Consider the following 22,644-nt stretch of genomic DNA (forward strand, 5'->3'; position numbering starts at 1 on the left):
ATGAATTGATATTGTTAGCAAGTATATTTCAAAGCCCTTTTTTTCGAGTTGGATTTTTTAAGAAGAAACTGAACAAAAAAAATTACAAATTCTAAAAGCTATCCGAGGGTTTCGGAAGCTGTCATCAGGGATCAACTTTCAGGCTCTATTAAATCGGCAAAACAAAAACAAACTGACTGGTTTCCATCAGGTATCTTTCCAACCTAGCAGTTCACAACTCTTGGCGGGAACCAGTCTTCCTTTTTGTGTTTGAGGCCACAACACGTGCTCTAAATGCGCACGCAGTCTGAATTGCGATGGCGGACGCTTTGAAGGTTCCACAGAATTTGTGACTTGTATTTTGAAGCAGAATTATTGGGAGAGTACGAGCTATTTCTTCTATTCTTCTACCAGACGATACGAGGGTTGGTTAGTTACTGCTACTTGGTGGGTATTATTTCAATGAATTTGAAACCAACAGGCCAAAATGCACATAATGTACTTGTACCATTTATTGTTGACATCAATCTGTAGAGTGTCGGAAAAAAAGGTTTATTGGCATGAGTCACGTTTTCTCTTTCAGCCGGTGGCGTATTTAAAACAACAACAGTATTTTTTTTCATAGAGGAAGGACACAGAAATACATGTACATGTAGTTGCAACTCTGGAACTTGAAAGTATTCAGTGATAGGCGCCGAGTCAGACAAATAAAAGAAAACATTCCAAAAGTGCCTGATTACTGCCTGCATCTTAGCTGGACAAGCAAAGCCAGAAATATCCTAGCAATTGTAGTTTGTTGCTTGTAAAAAAATAATATGAATAATTGCTGTGACCAGGAAATGGAGAAAATACCTGACATGAGACCTACTTTTGCCATCGTAAATAATTTTTTAAAATTTGGATGCACTGTACCATTATCCATGCAAAGGGTGTAATGTTCTCTACCCTTCAATACATTAGTGTTCAAAGACTCGGTTCAAATTTGGCTAAGACTGGCCAACAAAATGTTGACTTTTACTGGAAAGCTAAGTTCGTAAGTAACAAAATGTGCTATTTCATCACAAGTAGTGATCATGAAATCTCATAAATTGTACAAATTCCATAATAAAAATGATTCAAACAAAACACAAAATCATGTAAACAACCGGGCGGCTTTTTTTTCCCAAATAACTCCAGAAGAAAGTGCTCATGAAGGGCAATGACTGCACATATAGATTTAGGGCACACAGGTTAATACAAGCAACTGTGCAAGCAGTAAATTTGATGTTGTCATGTTGAAAAGGACCGGAAATCTGTTAAAAAGTTGGAAATATCAAATATTAAAAAGTTAGGGCGGTAGGGATGATCCGGTGTGGTGGTGATGATAATCAAGGAATTCATTTGATTTGCCCTAATGGCAAATATATTACTACATTCCTCCCTGCCTTGCTGTGCATTTCTCCAGACATGTCGGAAGTGCTGGTCACTTGGCATGTACTTTTGCTTGGCTAACATTGTTTTATTTATTGGATTTCAACCCTGTTGACTCTGAACAATGTTATTTTAGAAACAAAAATTAGAAAACAAGGAGCCATTTGAATTTTCAATGTTTTAAATTGAGATGTTTTTCAAAATGGTGAATGGTCAAGGTAAACAATTGGAAATCGAAATTCACAAAATAAGCAAAAAAAGTCAATCTTTTGACTTAAATGGACAACGCACATGCTCCAGTGATCTTTTTCAACTTCATTCCCATTTATGCATGAATGACCTGTATATCATGTACATGTTAAACTCTTTTGTTGAAGGTGGTTTTTCAGTAGACTTTGAAGCCATCAGTTGAATAAATGAAGTTTCACCAAGCAGAAAATGATGAGATTTGTTAGACTTCATGTTTATATGACAATTGATTAATTCTCCAAGACTGCAGTGTTTGTCTGATCGTGCTACCCAGCCATATTGGTTGTAGAGCTGATATGCACCACAGTATGAGGAAAAAAGGTTCATTAGGATGCGACATTCTTTACTTAGCAAAATGCTATCCCTCCCCGGCAAACTCGTTGGTAGGTGGTTTAGACATCTGTACTAGAAAGCAGGAGGTTGTGGGTTCGAGTCCCACCCAAGTATGTTTGCAAATTTTTCACAAGCTCTCGGACAAGTGCCGAGTACAGACCTTTTTCCTGTGATGTGACGATCATGCTGGACAGCCATGTGTTGTGATGGTAATGAGTGCATAGTGTTGTGATGGTAATCTACTAACTCAAGATGAACTAGTCAAGCATGCAGTGTTTGCATGTGCGCTTGTATGTGGATGAAGCTGCCCGTAGGAGTATATGCGATCACCGTGGTCAAGGCGGTCCACATGTGGTGATATTGTTTACATTTATCGCAATCCTGTCACGTGGGTGAAAAAGGTCTACATGTATACAATGTCATAAATATACATGTACGTTGGTGTTAAGGGCAAATTCCTGTAATTATTACCTCCCCGATGCAAAGTACATCTTGATAAAGTTTGCATACCCGCTGCTGCGTTTGACTTAGACCGGCCAGCTGGCGCTACATGTACTGTAGCAAGCTTTGTGGTTGAGTGGTTAAGACGTCTGCACTAGTAAGCAGGAGGTCATGCGTTTGAGGCCCACATAAGTATTTTTTTACTACATGTAGCTCTCGGACAAGCACTGAGTATACAGTGTCATGGATATACATGTACACTGGTGTAAGTCCAAAAATCTGTAATTAAAAAGTGATCATTGATGAGCAAAATTTGTGCATGTGGGCAAAATAAATGTCTTTATTTTATAAAAACATTATGACATCCTCTTCTGATTAGTGAATAACTTTCACATTTTCTTATTTTCCCTTTGTCAGGATAAAGTTCTTGTGGAATGCCACCAAAAATCCTTTGAATGGATGTTGTTGTGTCGCAAGAAGTACTCTCGGACCAATAGCAAGATTTCCTCATCACACTGACAGGACTGACATTACAAGGTGAGGCAGAGAGCTTAGGATCCAGTGTGCTCCACTCCATCATGTGCTGTACAAACACAGGTCCACATTCAGTGCCATCCTAGTGGATGTTGATAATTTGCCATTTTTACTACATGTAATTGGCCATTAAGCTTCCAAATTCCTGACTGTGTAGAGGAACCTGACTGTTCTGATGTTCTTTCAAGGGGCATATCAAGCGCCCAGTGGGCCCTGGAATCTTAAATATGGCTTATTTGGGCTTCCCCCTTGGTATACTTTGAAGCACAAGTTCTGATTGATGCTGAGGAACAGAGATAGAGGTAGTTTCTGTTTGAAAAAAGAATTGATTTCAAAGAAACACAGTTGGGTCTGTGCCAACCAAATGTTTGTTTTGCATGCATTGCTGAAAAAAAACCATGAAATTGTACTGAATGCTCCCGTTACGCTCATCGTTGAACTTTGTAAGTTTTCACCTGTAACCTTTCAACACAACAGTTTCCAACCTAAAAAGAGCAGATGTGTGGTCTTCATTTAAATGCGGTCCTTTCATTCAAGGACATGTACCTGATGTGATGGAGTGGAAGACACACATTTCTCTTAGGGTAAAATCCAAGGTACATTGTACATTTCAAAAGAGGCTGCCAGATTTCTTAACAATATCAAGCCTTTTCCTAATTATGTGAAAGTAAGCCATCATTGCTCTATTCTTGACCACTAGAAGGACCTGATAGAAAACAATATGCAATCATACATGTACTTGCAAAGGCTAAATTGCCGCCCTAATTTTATTTTATGAATGGGACAAGAGGCTCTAGTTTCAGTAAAGCATATCCCCCGAAAACAACAATAGACATTTTGTAGAAACTGGTACAGTGTCCAGCCAAATTACAGTCATCTGGCAGCCTTAATTTTTATGGAAACGTGCAGTGAGGGCTTCTTCTGCCAGTCACTTTCCAGGAATCAGCATTGCGATGCTGGAATGAATCTATTTCAACTGATAACCCAGAGCGTGATCTGAATGATAACTAAAACAGGTTGTGTTGAACAGTATTCTAAGAACTGATTCACCCCATAGTGTTTAAAGAATGCCGACCGATTTGATTGTTGAGCAAATAAGGGACAGAATGCATTTTCTGTCATTTAACATTTAATTTTCAGCATTTTACCCACACTGAGTGGTTCAGTGGTAAGTCTTTGTGTAAGAAGTCATGGAGATACAAATCTGTCTTGTTCCTTGCACTACATGCTCTGTAGGCTGCTTGTATGAGTCAACCCACTTGTGGCTGATTTCCATATTGAAGATAAAGTCACTCAGTTTGTCCCGTACGCGGCCGCCAGAGTTTCTCTCTGTTGGTCTGGTTAGAAGGCACTCACTTGTGGTGGGACTGCAACAATAAATTATTGAATCCCCAGATTTATTTGAGTGAAATTAACAACCAGGTAGTTAAACTTGAGTCGGGACAATGGAGGTAAACAACGGTTTGACAACTGTGTAATGTCAACCTTGTTTGTTTTATTCAGATATTTAAACAGCACACCTCCAACAATTCTTTAGTCTTTGGTTCCTCGATTTACCCGAAATTCATTACTTCACTGCATATTATAAGTCTGCCTAAGTATGAATAAAGCTGTGCTGAGGCTGCTTCGGTATATTTCTACCACTTCCATTACGTAATTACGTAATTTAGTAATTACCCCTAACCCTGCCAGATGCAGCATAGTGTATCAGGTGAAAAATTTCTGATGCACTTTGATGTAAAATGCAGCCACTGACTGCTGTGAACTTTGTAGCGATACTGATGGAAATTGAAGTCAAACCAGCTACATGTAAGTGCTGGGAGATTGGTTACTGTCACTGGGGAATGGGGTTGCTGGGCAAAGGCTGAAGGGTGGTCACTATTGGGTTTCACTGTAATGTAAATAGAAGAAGGAAAACAACAAGAAAACCACAGAAATAGAGTCAAAGAAAGAAAAGAAACAAAGAATATAAAAGAAGCAAAGAGAAAACAAAAAAGGAAGAAGAAATTTTAAAAAAACCTAAAAGGAAGAGAAGAGACAAATGTATAGTTCAATATTTGGTCTCATCAAGAAAATCCCGGCGACTCAATACAAATGCACAATACTAAAATACACACTGCCAGCAACTCTGATACCTGATGCATACTGCTGCAATTGGTAAGGGACTAGTGGCAGCACTGACAAACACCATACATGTATATGGCCTTGCCTGCCACATGCAGCAATATCCATAGCTGCACTTTGCTGCGCTGTGCTACCAAGTAATTTGGACAGCTGATGCAGTTTGATGCATCTGGCAGGGTTTGTAGCCAAAATACCCTGTAGGGTTAGGGGTAGCATCGTACGTACGTACCGTACCTACATGTATGTACTTTGGTAACCAGCCCTGCTGCAGTTACTGCGGTATAGATTTCCATAACTTCATTTACTACGTTGGTAATAGATTACGTCGGTATAGATTTCCATAACTTCATTTACTACGTTGGTAACCAGCCCTGCTGCAAATACCCCGGTATAGATTTCTGTAACTTCATTTACTACATCGGTAGCAGCCCTGCTGCAATTACCCCGGTGTAGATTTCTATAACTTCATTTACTACATCAGTAGCCAGCCCTGCTGCAATTAACCCGGTAGATTTCTATAACTTCATTTACTACATCGGTAACCAGCCCTGCTGCAATTACTCCCCTATAGATTTCTATAACTTCATTTACTACATCAGTAGCCAGCCCTGCTGCAATTAACCCGGTAGATTTCTATAACTTCATCTACTACGCCGGTAGCCAGCCCTGCTGCAATCACTCCCCTATAGATTTCCATAACTTCATTTACTACGTTGGTAACCAGCCCTGCTGCAAATACCCCGGTATAGATTTCTATAACTTCATTTACTACATCGGTAACCAGCCCTGCTGCAATTACTCCCCTATAGATTTCTATAACTTCATTTACTACATCGGTAACCAGCCCTGCTGCAATTACTCCCCTATAGATTTCTATAACTTCATTTACTACATCAGTAACCAGCCCTGCTGCAATTACCCTGGTAGATTTCTATAACTTCATTTACTACATCAGTAACCAGCCCTGCTGCAATTAACCCGGTAGATTTCTATAACTTCATCTACTACGCCGCTAGCCAGCCCTGCTGCAATCACTCCCCTATAGATTTCTATAACTTCATTTACTACATCGGTAACCAGCCCTGCTGCAATTACCCTGGTAGATTTCTATAACTTCATTTACTACATCAGTAACCAGCCCTGCTGCAATTTCTCTGGAATAGATTTCCATAACTTCATCTACTACCTCAGTAACCAGCCCCTGCTGCAGTTACTGCGGTAGGTTTCTGTAACGGTGCCACCTCCTTCCTCAATTTGCCAGTACCCTCTTGAATACTCAGCCAGTTTTACATGTAACTGCGCCTAGCCTCTGCGATTTCTCGGTGTTGCTTGAATTGTGTGCGTAGAGTAACTTATTGCGGTGACTTAATTACATTAATTTATCAGAACAATGAATATCAGAGAAGTCATCTCATAACAATGTTCTTATAATGAAGCCAGAGTCTCTGCTTAATAAGTCATCACATTCCTTTAGTTTAGTTTATAACGTCATAAATTTTCAAGAAATCGTAATGTGCGATGGATATTGATTATACAGTGAAAGATGTCATTCAAAATTAATTCATCATCATCTGGAGAGGCTCTAAATCATTAATAATCAAGAACTAACAGACAGAAAATGTACTTCAGAGATCTTAAATAAATCAGAAAACAAAGAAAGTTTCTTACCTAACGTCGAGTAACACAACTTATTGAGGCAAATAAAGTGAGCAGGTCATGCTTGGCTTTTTATATTCTCCCGTCACGCATCTTAGAATTCTTTTGGGTTCAATAGTTGTTATCACATTGTAACTTTATGGTGGCACTCTTATGCATTTCCCAATCATATTTCTTAAATTGCCTGAATAGCCCAAATTATCTCTTTATAATCAACTAAAATTTGAAAATTATTCTATCACATAAAAGTGAGAATGGTTAATTAGGAGAATCAATTAATCAGTGTTCGGAGTTAATTACGTGTTCTGCAAGATGACGGCACACATTCAACAGCTTCCATTTGCAATGCACATGCCTGCTGCACGTATAGGCTCATGACATGTGGACTCTAGGCATATATATCATACATCGATTACGGCTATGTACAGGTAATCAACAATTATAATTCACCAAAGTTTTAACAGTAGAACTTGCTCGAAAATTAATTGAGACGGACCATGCCCTCGGGCATCACAAGTTCATGATTTTGACAAAGCCGTGGTACCAGTGTACTGGGCTGCAGAAACTTGCAGAGAAACGACAAATGGAGGTTGGAGGACAGAATCCCAGTTGAAATTCCCAGGGAAAGCCAATGAAATTAGGCAATGAATGAAAATCCAATCCATACACATACGTGTACATGTAATAGCCTGGATTGGATTCAGACCCTGTAGAGGAGGAACCCATAGGTTTGTGGAAAACCACTTAACTAGATGTACATTAACTTTACCCCTGGATCTGTTGAAGTTTGGATACTTGCTATCCATTTGTAGATCTGTACATATTATTGCTACATGTGCATGTGTGTGTACAGTACTTGAAAGTGATTGTGGGAAGGGTGTGGGGCTTTTTTTTTTTTACATTTTGTTTCATAATTTTCACGTTCATGTAGACTGGCTTAGGAACAGGGGGCAATTTCAGAGAGCTGCTTTAGCAGGATCTTTTCCCGGTTTGAGGATGAGAATAAAGATAGAGTCTTGGGACATTGGAAAGCGTGCCAAATCATATTGACGATAATGAGTATTCCCTGGGTTTTGTGAGAAAATGTTTTATCACTATATTGTTATATTGAATGGTTCATTAATAACACTATCATTGTTGTCGTGTAAACTGAGATTGTTTGTAGCCTCTTGTTTAGTATCGATAAAAGAGGGATCGTAATTTCAGTACTACTTGTTTTAGCAAAGTTGTCAACAAATGCGTCAGCTTTACCTTTATCACTGGTAATATTGATGCCACTATAGTGTATAACTGGAATATTACTCGTTTTGTGAGTAGGGTCAATCCATATAATCTTATTCCAGATAACATTGCCAAATTTTTGCCAGTCTTTTCTTGTGCAACTTGAATAGTTCCTTAGCAATGGTACAGGCTCTTTTACAAGTCAGATGGTAGTCTTGTTTTTCGTTGTTTTTTCCAGAACCTTCCTTTTGCTTCCTGTACTCGCTGACTGTCATTCCCCCAGGAAGAGGGAGGTTTATTTGTATGAGTAGGGTTGATCTTGGCTATGGAACCAGTCATTACATGATTGAGTTGATAGATGAATCATTTTATGTATCATCAATGTTTGCAGTGTTAAATGGCTTCCATTCTTGTACAAATTTTCCCCAGTCAGCTTCTTTAAGAGACCACTTACATGTAGGTGTACAGTTTTAGTATTTTCATAGAGGCCTACACGTACATGGTGGTTTATTTCAGTGGTGATTAGGCAGTGGTCACTTCCCCACATGTTATTTAACACCGTAGATTTCTCCTAATGGCTTGCTGTCTGTTTTCTCCCCTATGCTCCAAGTTTCTTCCCGACTGTCATCAGCACTCTGTTTCTTTTTCTTACTGTCTATTTCCTACATTCAGACTTTCTTCTTGATGGCCATTTGTTCTTGGTCTCCCCTTCCACTGTCAGTTTCCTGCCTTTGGACCTACTCTCAAAGTTTCTCCTTTAGGCCTACTGCTTTTAGTTATTTATCTCTCCTCACCACAGTCTGTCTCTGATTGGATCAATATAACCTGGGTGGAGCAGTGGTCTGCTAGAGCTACTCTAAAGTGCTATTTACATTGTACATTGACACTTCATCTAACTTCACTGGAAGGGAACCTCCCCTGAAAAATGAAGCATTGTGTACACAAAATAGACTGGCAGAAATTTCCAACATTGGACAAACAAACACAGCATCCATGTCAGACAGTGAGAATATGGTCACACTATAAACAAGCATCAAACAGTATTGGATATCCCCTGTCCCCTCCTCCCTCTTCTACTGGGACTAACTATGACTTACTCTTACTGACTGCATGCTCTAGTCTTAGCCAAGGATTAAACCAAGACATTTTGCCTGGCATACCTCAGCCACTCAGTCATAGCCCACTTTCCATTCTTCCGTTTAGTAAAAAAAACTGTTGACAATAAAAATATATGTATATAAATGTAATGGTTACGTGGGGGGTGTTGCCACCTTGACGTAGTGGGTCTGTTCAACTTTTAAATTGAGGACAGGAAACTGCTAAGTGATCACAGATTAATCAAAGAATAATATATGTATTCAGTACAATATGATGTTCCGTGATTGCATTTCAGATTAGATTTAATTATTCAATTCAACAATTATGAGACAGCATAGGCTACACTATAATATAAACATGGAGGAAGATCTAAAGTATGAGTATGACAATAACCAGAAGTGTATTTGTTTATGACGATGAGACTCCTCAAGAGTTGAGAATATAAAGTTAGGTTCCTAGGTGATTGTAAATTAAAATTTACTCAATTCCCAAGGGCATTATACGTTAACTTTTAATAAATTCCCAAGGGCATTATACGTTAACTTTTAATAAATTCCCAAGGGCATTGTGCGGACCTGCCTCTCTCCTCTGAGTAAATCTATTGCACAAAATACACACAACAGTCGTCAGGTTGCTGACGTGCAACAGTCGTTGGTCACACGACACATGCACAAAATTTTCTCTACAATGTGCAAAACTGAAAGGAAGCCAAATGTCCTATTTTGGATCTCATCAACCAACGGCGGACAGCTAGCGTAGTCACAAGGTTGATGAAAACAAGGCTAAAATGTCGACACGACCCAAACGCAAAATTAAAGTGAACAAAATTTGAAAGCTTGATGAAGAACGACAACTCATGTTATGTGCCAACACAACTCGATCGGAGAGAGGGAGAATCGTACGTACGCCACGGCAAAGTACGTTGCGCAAGAATAATGCGTCAAAGTTTTGTAGAAATATAACCATTGAGCTAATCCAGCCTCATACATGTATAAATCAAGCAATATGACTAGTTACAAACAACTGACCATTTCATATCCCATCGAGCTCTTTAAATACTGGTTACAAGCATGACGGGGTGGGAACTATTATGACTATTCGGATGGCTACCAAACTCATAACACATTCCAAGATTAGACTTGATTCAAGTCGGTCCGTCACATAAAAATGGTAAAAAGATAAAACCACCACTGGAGAGCACCCTCATGCATGCAGCCACTAAAATGATGCCTCCAAATCAGCCATTCTAAGATTATTGTTGGCAAGTAAAATTGTCAATAAAAAGTCACTTGTACAGGTACGTATCCCTCACTTGTACATGTACAAATCCCAAGGATTTAACAAATGGCAGTTGATAGGTTCCCCTGGGCTCAGTGATATTCATTACAGTAGCACTGTGCCATCTGTGAGTACAAGGGAAATCTACACCAGTACATGTAGGTTTACATTACAAACCTTGGTCCCATGTACTTTGCAGACAAGATGGCGATTACATAGTGCAAAAGGTTTGAATGGTCAATGGTACATTTCCAGTCTTTATTTTTCTAACTTGAAAACATTATACTTGAAAACAAAAACCAAACCTTTCCTACACAATATCTTCCTAACCCTCAACCCTATGGGTTTCCATTTTGTCTGGTACATGCACACATCTCTCGTTAGGCCAACTTTCATGTTGATACTCGGCCTTGTTGCAGCTTAATCCTTGTTTTAGATTTGTCTAAAATAATTTTCTTTCCTATCAACCTCGCTACGTAGTCCAGACTACGGCATGTCTGATTACATTTTAGTTACCGTTATGATCAAGCCTTCTTTCCTACCAAAAAGATCAATATTCACCTCTCTTGTCACGTTGAAATAAGTCTTCTGCCGCCGACCTATATCTCTCATGTTTTTTTCCAAACTGCTAGAAAAACTCTTGATTATTTTCTCCTCTACCCTCAGCCTTTCAACCTGACTGCTAGGTAGGCCTATACATGTGCAACTTGTAATGTGTCTTTGGTCTTTCCCATTGATGGTCAGTTTTCTTCATACCCTTGGTGTTTCTTGTTGAATATTCACCTGTCTTGCCCTTTTGATCATTTTGAAGTAGGTCTTTTGTACAGAGAACATGCCCTACACCAAGATAGCATAGCTGGGAAAGGGGAGTGGGCAACATACAATAACATCAGTGTAAGACTGGATTGTCTTTAGAGGATCATGTTACCTTGTCACTTTTGGCAAATGGTCAGTTAAGTTAAGTAATGGTCAGTTAAGCTGTGATAGGAGTATGCTTGGGCAACTTCTCACATTGGAATAAAAAGTCACCTCTAGACTGGGAATAAGTATCAAAATAACTCCCTGTGTCCCTGATATTTGATTTCAAACAACTCAAACATTGTTTGAGGGAGATGATCATGTTTTAGAGTGGATTGCACTGATGAAGCCAACTGACTGGTTGAATATTTAGCTATTCATTCAATCAAGTATTGCTTTAGAGTGGATTGCACTGATGAAGCCAACTGACTGGTTGAATATTTAGCTATTCATTCAATCAAGTATTGTTTTAGAGTGGATTGCACTGATGAAGCCAACTGACTGGTTGAATATTTAGCTATTCATTCAATCAAGTATTGTTTTAGAGTGGATTGCACTGATGAAACCAACTGACTGGTTGAATATTTAGCTATTCATTCAATCAAGTATTGTTTTAGAGTGGATTGCACTGATGAAGCCAACTGACTGGTTGAATATTTAGCTATTCCTTCAATCAAGTATTGTTTTAGAGTGGATTGCACTGATGAAGCCAACTGACTGGTTGAATATTTAGCTATTCATTCAATCAAGTATTGTTTTAGAGTGGATTGCACTGATGAAACCAACTGACTGGTTGAATATTTAGCTATTCATTCAATCAAGTATTGTTTTAGAGTGGATTGCACTGATGAAGCCAACTGACTGGTTGAATATTTAGCTATTCATTCAATCAAGTATTGTTTTAGAGTGGATTGCACTGATGAAGCCAACTGACTGGTTGAATATTTAGCTATTCATTCAATCAAGTATTGTTTTAGAGTGGATTGCACTGATGAAGCCAACTGACTGGTTGAATATTTAGCTATTCATTCAATCAAGTATTGTTTTAGAGTGGATTGTACTGATGAAGCCAACTGACTGGTTGAATATTTAGCTATTCATTCAATCACGGATGTGATAACTCTGTAATTTTACCCCTAACCCCCTAGGCTCCTGCACTAGAAAGCATACTGAACCTCACAAAATCCAACAGGTTCATGTACTTGTCTATGTACTTGTACATGCAGGTTACTGCACCAAACCTGGTAAACTCCAACAGAATGAGCCCGTTGGAGTTTGAGTGATATGGTATGGAAGGGTCTTTGCAGTATAGGATGACTTGCATTGAACAGTACCAAACCTGACAAAATCAAGCATAGTCCAACAATTGGTACAGCAAGTCAGACACTGCACACAATGACTCCTGTGTGTCCCAACTCACACAGAATCCAACACCATCTCCCTGGGCCTTTCATCCCAAGTCTCACAAAATTCAACAGCAGGTTCCTACGGTACGGTACCAAACCTGCCAAAACCTGCCAAAACCTGCTGTTGGAGTATGGCAGGTTTTGGGCAGTTAGGGCCAAAAGTTGTAAGAAAACATGCATTTTTTTGTGACGAGTTTCAAGACAAGGTTCTGTCTTCAAGTTAATCCTAAAATAGCCAGGGGTTGGGGCAAATTCCACTCTGAATATTTTTTCTGTTATCACTGCAGAAGCTCAGCCTTTCAGAATTTTAAGAGTGAGTTTTATGGTCATTTTGACATCAATTTTGTGAGAATGGAACATATCGTTCTAGCACAGCAGGGATTTTCTGAGACAGGTCAGCCAAATGTATGTTTTGTACATGGACATGTACTTTTGTGTTCAAAGTGCAAAGGCCGACACGCATGTAGCCTTGAACCTCAAATTACTGAAAAACAACAAACATATATGTTTGATTGAGTTCAAAGTTCAACTTTATATTGATAAGGAATGTCTTTACATGAACGCTAAATTTTAAAACAAATCCGTTGTGGCATTGCCAAAATCTTGGGGGGTGGGGCTACATGGGCAAAAATAAAACGGCTCTTTGAGGGTTAAAGGAGGAAGCTGGGAATCCAACTGATGTTTGGTTAGAATTTCTGATAGTCTCGTACCTTGAATTAAGGTAGCAGCGAGATATGTACATGTAAATGTAATTAGTTAAGAGTATTTTTGTGTTAAGAACCAAGAAACTGTCTTTTATGGTGTCTTATTCCTCATGACAAATTTTGCTGATACGGTACATGAAGTAGCAAAGTCAGAACCATAAATTTTCCAAGAAAAATGAGACATGCTCATTTGTAGAATTGCTAGCTTGAAATGAAAATTGTTCTCGATGCAGTGTGTCTAGAGGACTGAGCCATCTTCCTGAATGATTCCAGGATATGCAAAACAGGTCAGCAAATGGACTTCTATTGCCGTTAAACACAATATCATCTCTCCATCTAGTAGTACATAGAGGCCTGTGACAGCTCGCCACAATGACATCTCTCCACCCAGGAGCCAATAGAGGCCTATGTGACAGTTCATCACAATGATATCTCTCCACCAAGAAGCAAATCGAGCCCTACGTGACAGTTCATCACAATGATATCTTTTCACCAAGAAGCAAATAGGGGCCTTCGTGACAGTTCATCACAATGATATCTCTCCTCCAAGGAGGCAAATAGAGGCCTATGTGATAGTTCTTCACAAGGAGCGAATACATGTAGAGGCCTAAATTTGACAGTTCATCACAGTGACATCTCTCCACTACGGAGCAAATAGGGGCCTACATGATGGTTCATCACAATGACATCTCTCCACCAAGGAGCAAGGGTTTACGTGACAGTTCATCACAGTGATATCTCTCCACCAAGGAGCAAATTCAGGCCTATGTGACAGTTCATCACAATGACATCTCTCCACCAAGGAGCAAGGGCCTACATGACAGTTCACCACAGTGATATCTCTCCACCAAGGAGCAAATTCAGGCCTACGTGACAGTTCATCATGGTGATGTCTCCTCACTAATGTTGCAAATGAAGGCCTGTGAGATCGTTCATCACAGTGGTGTCCCCTTACTAAGCAGCAAATACAGGCCTGTGACAGCTCACCACATCAGCGTGGCCAGTGAAAACCAGCAATGCCTAATCACTGTGACGTCTCTCCACCAAGTTGCAAGTGGAGACCTGCACAAGGCCACGTGAAGGATGAAGCTCCCAGAGGACATCCACTGAGGATCCACTGCTGAACGGGTCCTGCTTGAGGGACTAGCTGACTTTTCCTGTATGACAGCTCATCGCAGTGATGTCTCTCAGTGCAGCTACAAATGAAGACTTGCAACAGTTATCACAATGATGCCTCTCCATCTACATGTACAATTGACATTTCTCCACCCAAGAGCAGATTACTACAGATCATGACATTAACGGATCTCCTCCCAGTAATAAGTGGAGATCTGTGACATTATCAGATTTGACATCGGTCCACCCAAGAACAGACTATGACAGATCATGACATTGATGGCTCTCTATCCAGTAGCAAGTGAAGACCTACATGTATTACAGTTAATCAGTGTTGACGTTTCTCCACCAAATGGCATATTGTTACAAATCATAATGAGACATGTCTCCACTCAGTTATACATGTGTATGCACCCGTGGAAATCGGAGGATTTTCATGATAAAGGTAACTCATCACTTGGTAAAAAACCTACTAGCATTTGATAACATCGATATTGTTATGAGTGTGAACTGCAAGACTTGTAGGAGTTTTCTCCAGCAAATGGCAGACTGTATCAATTGGAAACCCATAACATTGTTTTCTGATGACCATTTGTTCATTCTGGTAAATTCTCTCAAAGGTACATGTACATGTATTGAGGAAAAGTTTAGTTGGTTCTTTTCAGCCATTTTGAATTCATGAGGAAAAAGACCCATACAAGATGGTTTCTTGCTTTTTATTTATTTAATGGTGGTGAAATTATCTGGTTCCTTAACGTAATGAATATCACAGTATCCCACTTATTCATTAATGTACATCACTAATTTTTTCTGCTTTGAAATGAGTGAGGTCTAGTTCTTTCATTTTTTGATTGTCTACATTGTAGATGGTGTTCTCACTGGAATAAGAAATTTAAAAACTGTTTCAAAACATCAAATGTACAGTTTCAGGGAAAAGGCACATTACAAAATAAAAAGTGGTTCTTAACTTGTTTTGAGTAGTGCACACATAAACATGACTAAATTTTGTGAGATAATTCAGTATTATGCAGATGCTTCAGATGGTTTAATTGACATGCTCATTTTTGTTCAAACATCACAGAGATACTGTTTTTATTGATTTTTTTTGATAAATTAGAAGTAATCATCCGTCTTTGGAACAGTCTCACGACACAGTGTGGGCATTTAGACTGATGAAGTCAAGATTTCCCACTTGAATGTTCATTTAGTTTGAATTTGTAAAGTTCACTCCTTTGAAAAGACACTTTTTTCCGCAAAACACCAATGGGCTGCTCTGACATTGCCTTATTGCGGCCAAGATTTGCAGAGATACATTTACAGTACATTGCAATTGAAAGTTAACACTGAATTGGGATAGGAAATTTTGTTGAAAGAATTCACTTTTATACACACACTCACATTATACAAGGCATGCAATTGATTTCCCACTTGTGAGAAAATCTGTGAAAATCTATTCCCACTTTTTCCCATTTGTTGGAAAATCTAAGAAAACACATTCCACTTATTCCTACTTGTGTGAAAGCCTTTGAAAATCTTTTCCAACTTAAGTAAAAAATTTTCACGTTTGTGAAATGAAAGTGAATTCCTGCATGGGAAGAGAAAAAGATTTTCCTATTCACAAGTTAACTTTCCATTGCAATGTAATGTACTGTATTGCCTTTGTTGGGATTCAGATTTGATCTCAAATTGTACAATTATTATCTTTCCATCAGGTTATATTTTCCTGGAGTATTTAGTAGTACCAGTGGTAATTTAACACCTAAAAAAAACGTTTGACAGATTTTAACACTTAGTAACTGTTTTACATTGTTCTGTTCCAAAGTGTTCCCTACTTTTGGCAGGCAAAAATTTCAAATCAATGTAAAAGTAAAAGTTGACTTGTTTTTGTTCACTTGATCATGTACCAAAATGTACGTGCATTGTTTGTGCATTGTAATGCATGTTTTCATTACATGTAGTTAGTGGGAATGCTCTTTCTCCTTGGAATAGCCTCACTTCAGGGTGTCAGCTTAGCTGGCGGAGTTAGAGTTTCCCATCCCAATGGAAATAGTTGAGTCGCTGAAAATGTTAAGTTTGATAAAAATGTACAATTGGAAATTGCCAACTTGCTGTTTAATTGAATTGCTCAATATTAAAAATACATGTTACCATCAGCAACTTGCCAAAAGCAGTTTAGAAGTAAAATCAGGTTGCTGACTGTCAATGCTTTTATGAAATTAATTCATTTTTCCCCCAGTTACTTACTCATTGCCAAATTGATCAAGCCCAAACACAATATTTGTAATTTACTTCAGTTGTCAGGTATTTCATCTTCTTGCACTTGCATATTTTCAAGAAAAAAGGAAAGTCAAAAGCATTGACAATTGAAATAGCCCCTCACACTGTTCTGTCTCTTTTTGGCAGAGTTTAAAATCCCTTTATGATCTTGCTGATTTCTCAGATTTTAAAAATTATTTTGAAGCTGATTTTCTGAGAGTTGTTTGAAAAAAATACCATTTAGTGCAGATATTTGCTGGGATCGAGTAACGAGCTTGTTTGATGAAGCAGTGATGTTTGGAATTCTCATTTTGATTTTGTTCTAACTCTTAAAAGTTTGCTGTAAAAGCTGATCACAAAAATGGAAGTGCAGTTTAAGTATCTTGATCCTTTTCTGACAAGTACAGGGATTGTACGTAGTTTTGGTTTCTGTATATTTACTCACTATCATGCATGTGAACATGCTAGGACAGGCCATTTCTTTGAGTTGCAACCATTGGACATGAAAGTTCTTTAATACACAAATGACAGGTCTGCTTTTACACGGAAAATTGTGAAAGACCAAATGTCCCTCTCTTTCTGGCCTCCTCTGTAAGAGGTCTCCAATATGTTTCATAAATTGTCTCTTTTTAGCATTCTCTTCTAACCTCTGAAGCTCAGACTAACCTCATCAGAGGGCATCAAAGTCTCCTTTCAATTTATGCAATGTACAGTTATGTACAGGATTCAGCCTAGCATCCAGACTCTTCCTGGATAACATTACATGTCTATACATGCAGCTTCCCTCTCCAAGCTCTCTCCTTCAACAAGCTAAGATAAAAAAAGGCTTAACTCTTAGTGTTGCTGTTTGCTTCTTAATGAAGAAACTCAGTCTCTTTGAGTTTTCTTTTGTTTTTATCTTCTCACTTCTCAAGTCATTATTACTAGTATTACTGATTTGGCCATTCTTGAACATCAAAGACACAAACATTCCAACCAAAAATAACTCATTACTTCAATACAAAATATGCAATAACAAATCACAATGACATGCACAAACCTGCTACAATAAACATGATAGAAAATGTAAATATTAGGGCCATTTACAATTATAGAACAAGAATAGAGCCATCAGGGTTGGCCAGAATAAACAAAAGTAAGATGAGTCACTGTAACCCTAAGGTCTATATAATCCAAACTCTTGAGTGCAAACATTTACAACATGCAACATAAATTATGTAAAAATATTGATATGCAATTGGAGTACACAGTAAGTATATCCAGCCAAATTCCACCTCTATTCCCATAACCTTCCCGTCCTTCACCTGCCCTGTATAATCCCCGCCCTTTTCCACCATTCCTAGTCATTCCACCCAATTTCCTACCCCCCCACTACCCTAACACACCCCCCATGAAAAACATCTCCATGTCTATCCTCTACACTATCCCCTCTCCTTGATGTTCAACCCATCCCAATATACCGGCTAAGAACCACTGTAGAAGCTCATTATAAACACACATATCCAAATAACCATTTCATAGAATCTGGGTAAATTGCATACAGAGTCCACCAATAAAGAATCTCTAACAGGTGCAGGTAATTTACTCCAGATAGAGGGAAAATGGGAACAGGTGAATTCTTAAGACTTTAAGACTTAAAGTCTGGATGTGATGATGACGAAACCATAAAGTGTCCTGGTGCCAAGTGTTTACAGATGTAGTAGATGTAGCCAATTTGCTGTCAATGGGCCTAAATAATCATTTCATGGTGAAGTTAACCAGGTGTATATTTCTTCTTGGGCTCAGGCTCATCCAATTAAGTGTTTTCAGCCTCTCCTCGTAGCTCATCTCCTCTATCTGCTGCTTGAGTATCATTGAAGTTGCTCTTCTTTGAATTTGCTCCAGTTTAGTGACCAATGAGGTGGTATAAGGACACCATACTGGTAGTCTGTACTCCAAAACAGGGACGACTAGTGACTGTTATAATGAAAAGAGTGATTGGGATAAAGTGCCCCCTGCTACTAGCACTTGCAAGATGAATCCTAGTGTTTGCCTGGTCTTTTCATCCATTCCATCTGCTTTTTTCAGTGGGTGGGGGCCACTGGGAGTTTGTGGGGGGACACGTGCCCCCCAGTGCTACTGTGACATAACCAAATCACGTGATACAACAGGGCTGTAGTTTTTATCTCAAGCTGTGCTTTGATACCAAAGAGTGAACATTTTATATTATGCGCGCCCCGGTCGTGTACGGTGCGTGGTGCTTGCACTGGGCACCCTAGCAAAGTAGTCTGGATACCAGACCCGATGATTTTGACTATTCTCTTTGAAGATGTATTATCAGTGGCATCTTTGGGCAGGGGACCAGACTACCTAGCCAAACAGATTAAACGGCTTCGTCCGAATCTGTTCTCCAGAGCTAGGTCTATGACTTCATTCCATAGGCAATGCATTGAGACACCAAGACATTTAAACCTAGTCGTAGCTTTGGAAGCCTGTTTCGGACACAGCCGCAATGGACTTCAACATGAATACACAGACTTTGACTGACATCCGGTGCTCTTGAGAAATGTATTGTTTGAAGAAAAAGTTACATTTCTAATTGTAATCATAAACATCTAGGGTTTTTTGGTGGATTAATCTCTGACATTGGTGGGTTTTATTATGTTTGTGGCTTAACGTGGTCAACGCTGGGGGTGCTATTTTGTACACCATCATTCCGGTCCAAAAGCCTTGGGGGTGCTGTAGCACCCATAGGACTCCCCGTTCCCGTGGGCTTAATTGTAAAGGGTCACAAGAGAGTGATTCAAGTGGGGTTTCCTGAGATGAACATTGTGATGCAACTTTTGTCCCTGAGTTTTATTCCTTGAGGTTTGGCTACTTTTAAAAATAAAAATATAACACACAAAGTGTAAGATTCCCATCATAATGCCATTTGGAAAACTCCTGCCTTATGAGTTATTCAAAGCCCTGGAAAGCCACAGTAAATTCAACTTACAACCCCCCTGAGGTTTGACTGGGTTTTACTCTCACAACCAGCAATTTTTGAAGATGATTTTATTGTTATGTTGAGTATCAGCTGTCCTGTTTGAACCTAACAAAACAATGGGTAACTGCAGTTGTTGATAGATGGTTTGATGCCTAATTGTGTAGTGGAACTAGACAGACCTTTTTCCATCAATTCATAGTCCAACTTTGTGATTAATTTTAGAATGGAAGTTCCAAGTATCGGGTGTTTGTTTTCACAAGGCAGGGTACAGGAAGGTTTCATAAAACAGAAAGTATCACTATGTCATTGGAACCATCAATACGTTAAAGTTTGAGTGAACTGATTTCATAGTTGTGCATGTACATGTATGCTCTGATATTGACATTTCATTTGGTAACAAATTGAATTTGTACTAGAGGATTTACTCCAACATGTGATCTCCTGTGAGCAAAGCTGTGAGATTAAAGTGAAAATTACAAAAAATGAACCTGTGGTCAGCCATGCTTGCTTGCAAAGTGAAGGTAGAATATCCTGTACCCTGCCATTTCATTAGGAATAATCTGTCAAGCTAACTCAGTTTTTTTTTTCTTTTTTTTCAGCAAGCATGCCATTGATCAACTGAACTTCTACAAACCCCTGGCTGACACCCAAAACTACAGATGAACCTTCCATCCCTGATGTCTCTACCTGATGTCAATGTGTGGGCATTTTCTTCGTGACTGGATGGACTTACATTTATCTTGGGAAAAGGGCAAATCCATGGCATAGGGAGGATCAAAGAAATGATTTGATAAAATGTTTTCCACTGTACAGATGATCGGCGTATGCCAATGGTATTCTGAAGCCAAACACACACTGTGCTCAAGTTTTATTATAGTTTTTCAAGGAACATTATAAAGCATTTGTTTGAAAAACAATTGACTTGAACCTGCTTGCTTCCCTGCTGAGTTATTTATGAGAACTGCCAATGGGTTTGCCCTATTAAGATATGAGTCGAAACCAGGCACATACACATATCAGTGACAAAACCAAAATCAAGACTCATTTGATTTAGTTTTTAATGTTCAGTCATTAAGAATCCAGTTTACACTCAAAAGCCTTTTTAGTCACAGTTACTGGGAAACACACAGATCCAATCTAAAGACATCTTTGTATAAATTGTGCTCGTACAATGTAAACATGTGCATGTAGTTGAAAGTGTTTCCCTGATATTGTCATTACTAACTCGCATTAAAGTCAACAGATGTGTGCTCTCGTCAACCGTTAGTGAAAGAAGTTAATATGTTTGACACGTTGCATTGAAGACTCTGACAGCTCGTGCTGCAGAAATTTCAGAGAAAGGGCAGTATCTCAGCTGTTTGGTTTTAAAATTTAAACTAGTTCAACAACGGACAGTTCTGTTTTATAAGACAGTTCAGAGATGAAGGCCTTTATATGAAGTATAGTGATTTCTGATTTGTTAATTTAATATCCAATTTGATCACAGCAAACTACCATTTGTTTGGGGACATGTGCCTGGTTTCACTTTGTTAATTTGATGTAAATGTTTAATGTCATCAGCCTTAATATTCATAGTTTTTGACATAAGGATTTGATACTTGTTAAATGATGTACGAAGTTAGAGTTTTAGACTTTTTCCAATTTGAAAGATACATGCAATCTACACTAGCACATCATATGAACATCAGGCCTTAAAGGAACCAGGAAATATTTTTTTTTGTACCTTTGGGTTTCAATCAACCTCATTTTATATTTTTGTTCTGCAATTTTAACCCAATATTTTGATGACTTTTTGCATATTCATGAGAAGAACTATGATATCATCCAAGGCACTGAATCTCAACGTTGCACTGATTTGTGCACATAACATTTCTAGATTTTGTTAATCACTGCTGTGGCAGATTTCTTTTTTTTTGACGATTTATTGCTGTGTAAGTATATGGCAATAATCCAGCAAAAATTCCTTTTCACAGAAATGTTCCCAGATAAAAATTTTGGGGTTCACAATTTGAACACGAAAAACATGCAACCTGAACCATGTCTTCCTGGATTTACATCAAAGCAAAAGCGCCCTCACTTGTCCAGAAATGCTTTTTTCAAAAAGTGCGCTGTTCAGTTCACAAAAACTCAAAAAAGATGTCAAACAGTGTTCATACATGGAAGAAGAGTACAGAGATAGACAAAAAGTGATTCTAAGAAAAAAATCGTTTCCTGGATCCTTTAAGTTTTTAGAGTGAAATGTTACCGTAATACAGCTTGATTCCACTGCCTTGATGTGCATTGGATGTTTAGCCATGACAGTTATTTCTTGCTATTACCAAGTAATTTGGAAAGAGCTACACTTTGAATTTCAATCCCAATTTAAGACCAAAAAAATGAGTTTGATGCTCATTGATTTTGTGGACTCCACTCAGAAAGGTCTTGAATTTACCGTTTAACGTTTTCTTTTGAGATTCACAAATCAGCATCCAAAATACACAAAATTATGCCATTTATTTGATGTGCTGGTGTAGATGCGTTTCCAAGTTGATACTTTGCAAAAATAAGATTGAATTTTCATGTTGAGTGATGTGTTGTCATTCAGTATATCTGCTGTCTATTTCAAGATATTGCAGTTCATGCGTTTTGGTCTACAATCAAAAAGATTTTGCAAGTAGTAACTAACATGGCACTGCATGCAATTTTATGTTATTTCAAAATGAGCCAGCGCTTAATAATTTCAAGTATTTCAACAATTGGACTGAAACTTTGAAATAGACAGCAGATGCACTCATCTTTGGGAAGGTTACTTTTAGAACTCACTGCACCACCAAATTCAACAGATTGTCAGTTAATTAAAACATGCTTGCTGAAAAAGCTTTTTGAAAACCAAATTAAACTTTGGTGCAGTGTCTTCACAGAAGGGCGGGGAAATAGAAAAATGTAAGTAAAGGGCTCTGTTGTTTCTAGAGACACAAAGAAATAACACTAAAGATAAAATGAGTCAGTTCTTCGTTTCACTTTATTCAGTCTGCATTTCAACATTGACCTAACCTTTGAACTATGACCTGACCTTTGAACTTTGACACGACCCTTG

At 38.5% G+C, this 22,644-nt stretch overlaps 2 long non-coding RNA genes across 3 annotated transcripts in view; one reads left to right on the forward strand and one right to left on the reverse strand.

Annotated features, from left to right (window-relative positions):
* The window catches only part of LOC147799997 (uncharacterized), a 76,963-nt gene that overhangs the window by 50,931 nt on the left and 3,388 nt on the right, over nucleotides 1-22,644 (reverse strand). Inside the window, exon 2 of one of the 2 annotated variants that reach the window (XR_015424518.1) lies at nucleotides 22,602-22,627. This is a non-coding gene — a long non-coding RNA (uncharacterized LOC147799997). Of the gene's footprint in view, nucleotides 1-22,551; nucleotides 22,628-22,644 lie in introns of those variants that run through there. The other variant, XR_015424517.1, reaches the window with a different exon arrangement.
* On the forward strand, nucleotides 232-22,550 carry LOC147799998 (uncharacterized). The gene is made up of 3 exons (XR_015424511.1): nucleotides 232-426; nucleotides 2,830-2,949; nucleotides 20,168-22,550. It is a non-coding gene; the product is annotated as an uncharacterized LOC147799998 (long non-coding RNA).

This window comes from Acanthaster planci, linkage group LG02 (genome assembly GCF_054643075.1).
Source record: "Acanthaster planci isolate LZ-2023a linkage group LG02, COTS_SCS, whole genome shotgun sequence".
Classification (NCBI taxonomy): Eukaryota; Metazoa; Echinodermata; class Asteroidea; order Valvatida; family Acanthasteridae; genus Acanthaster; species Acanthaster planci.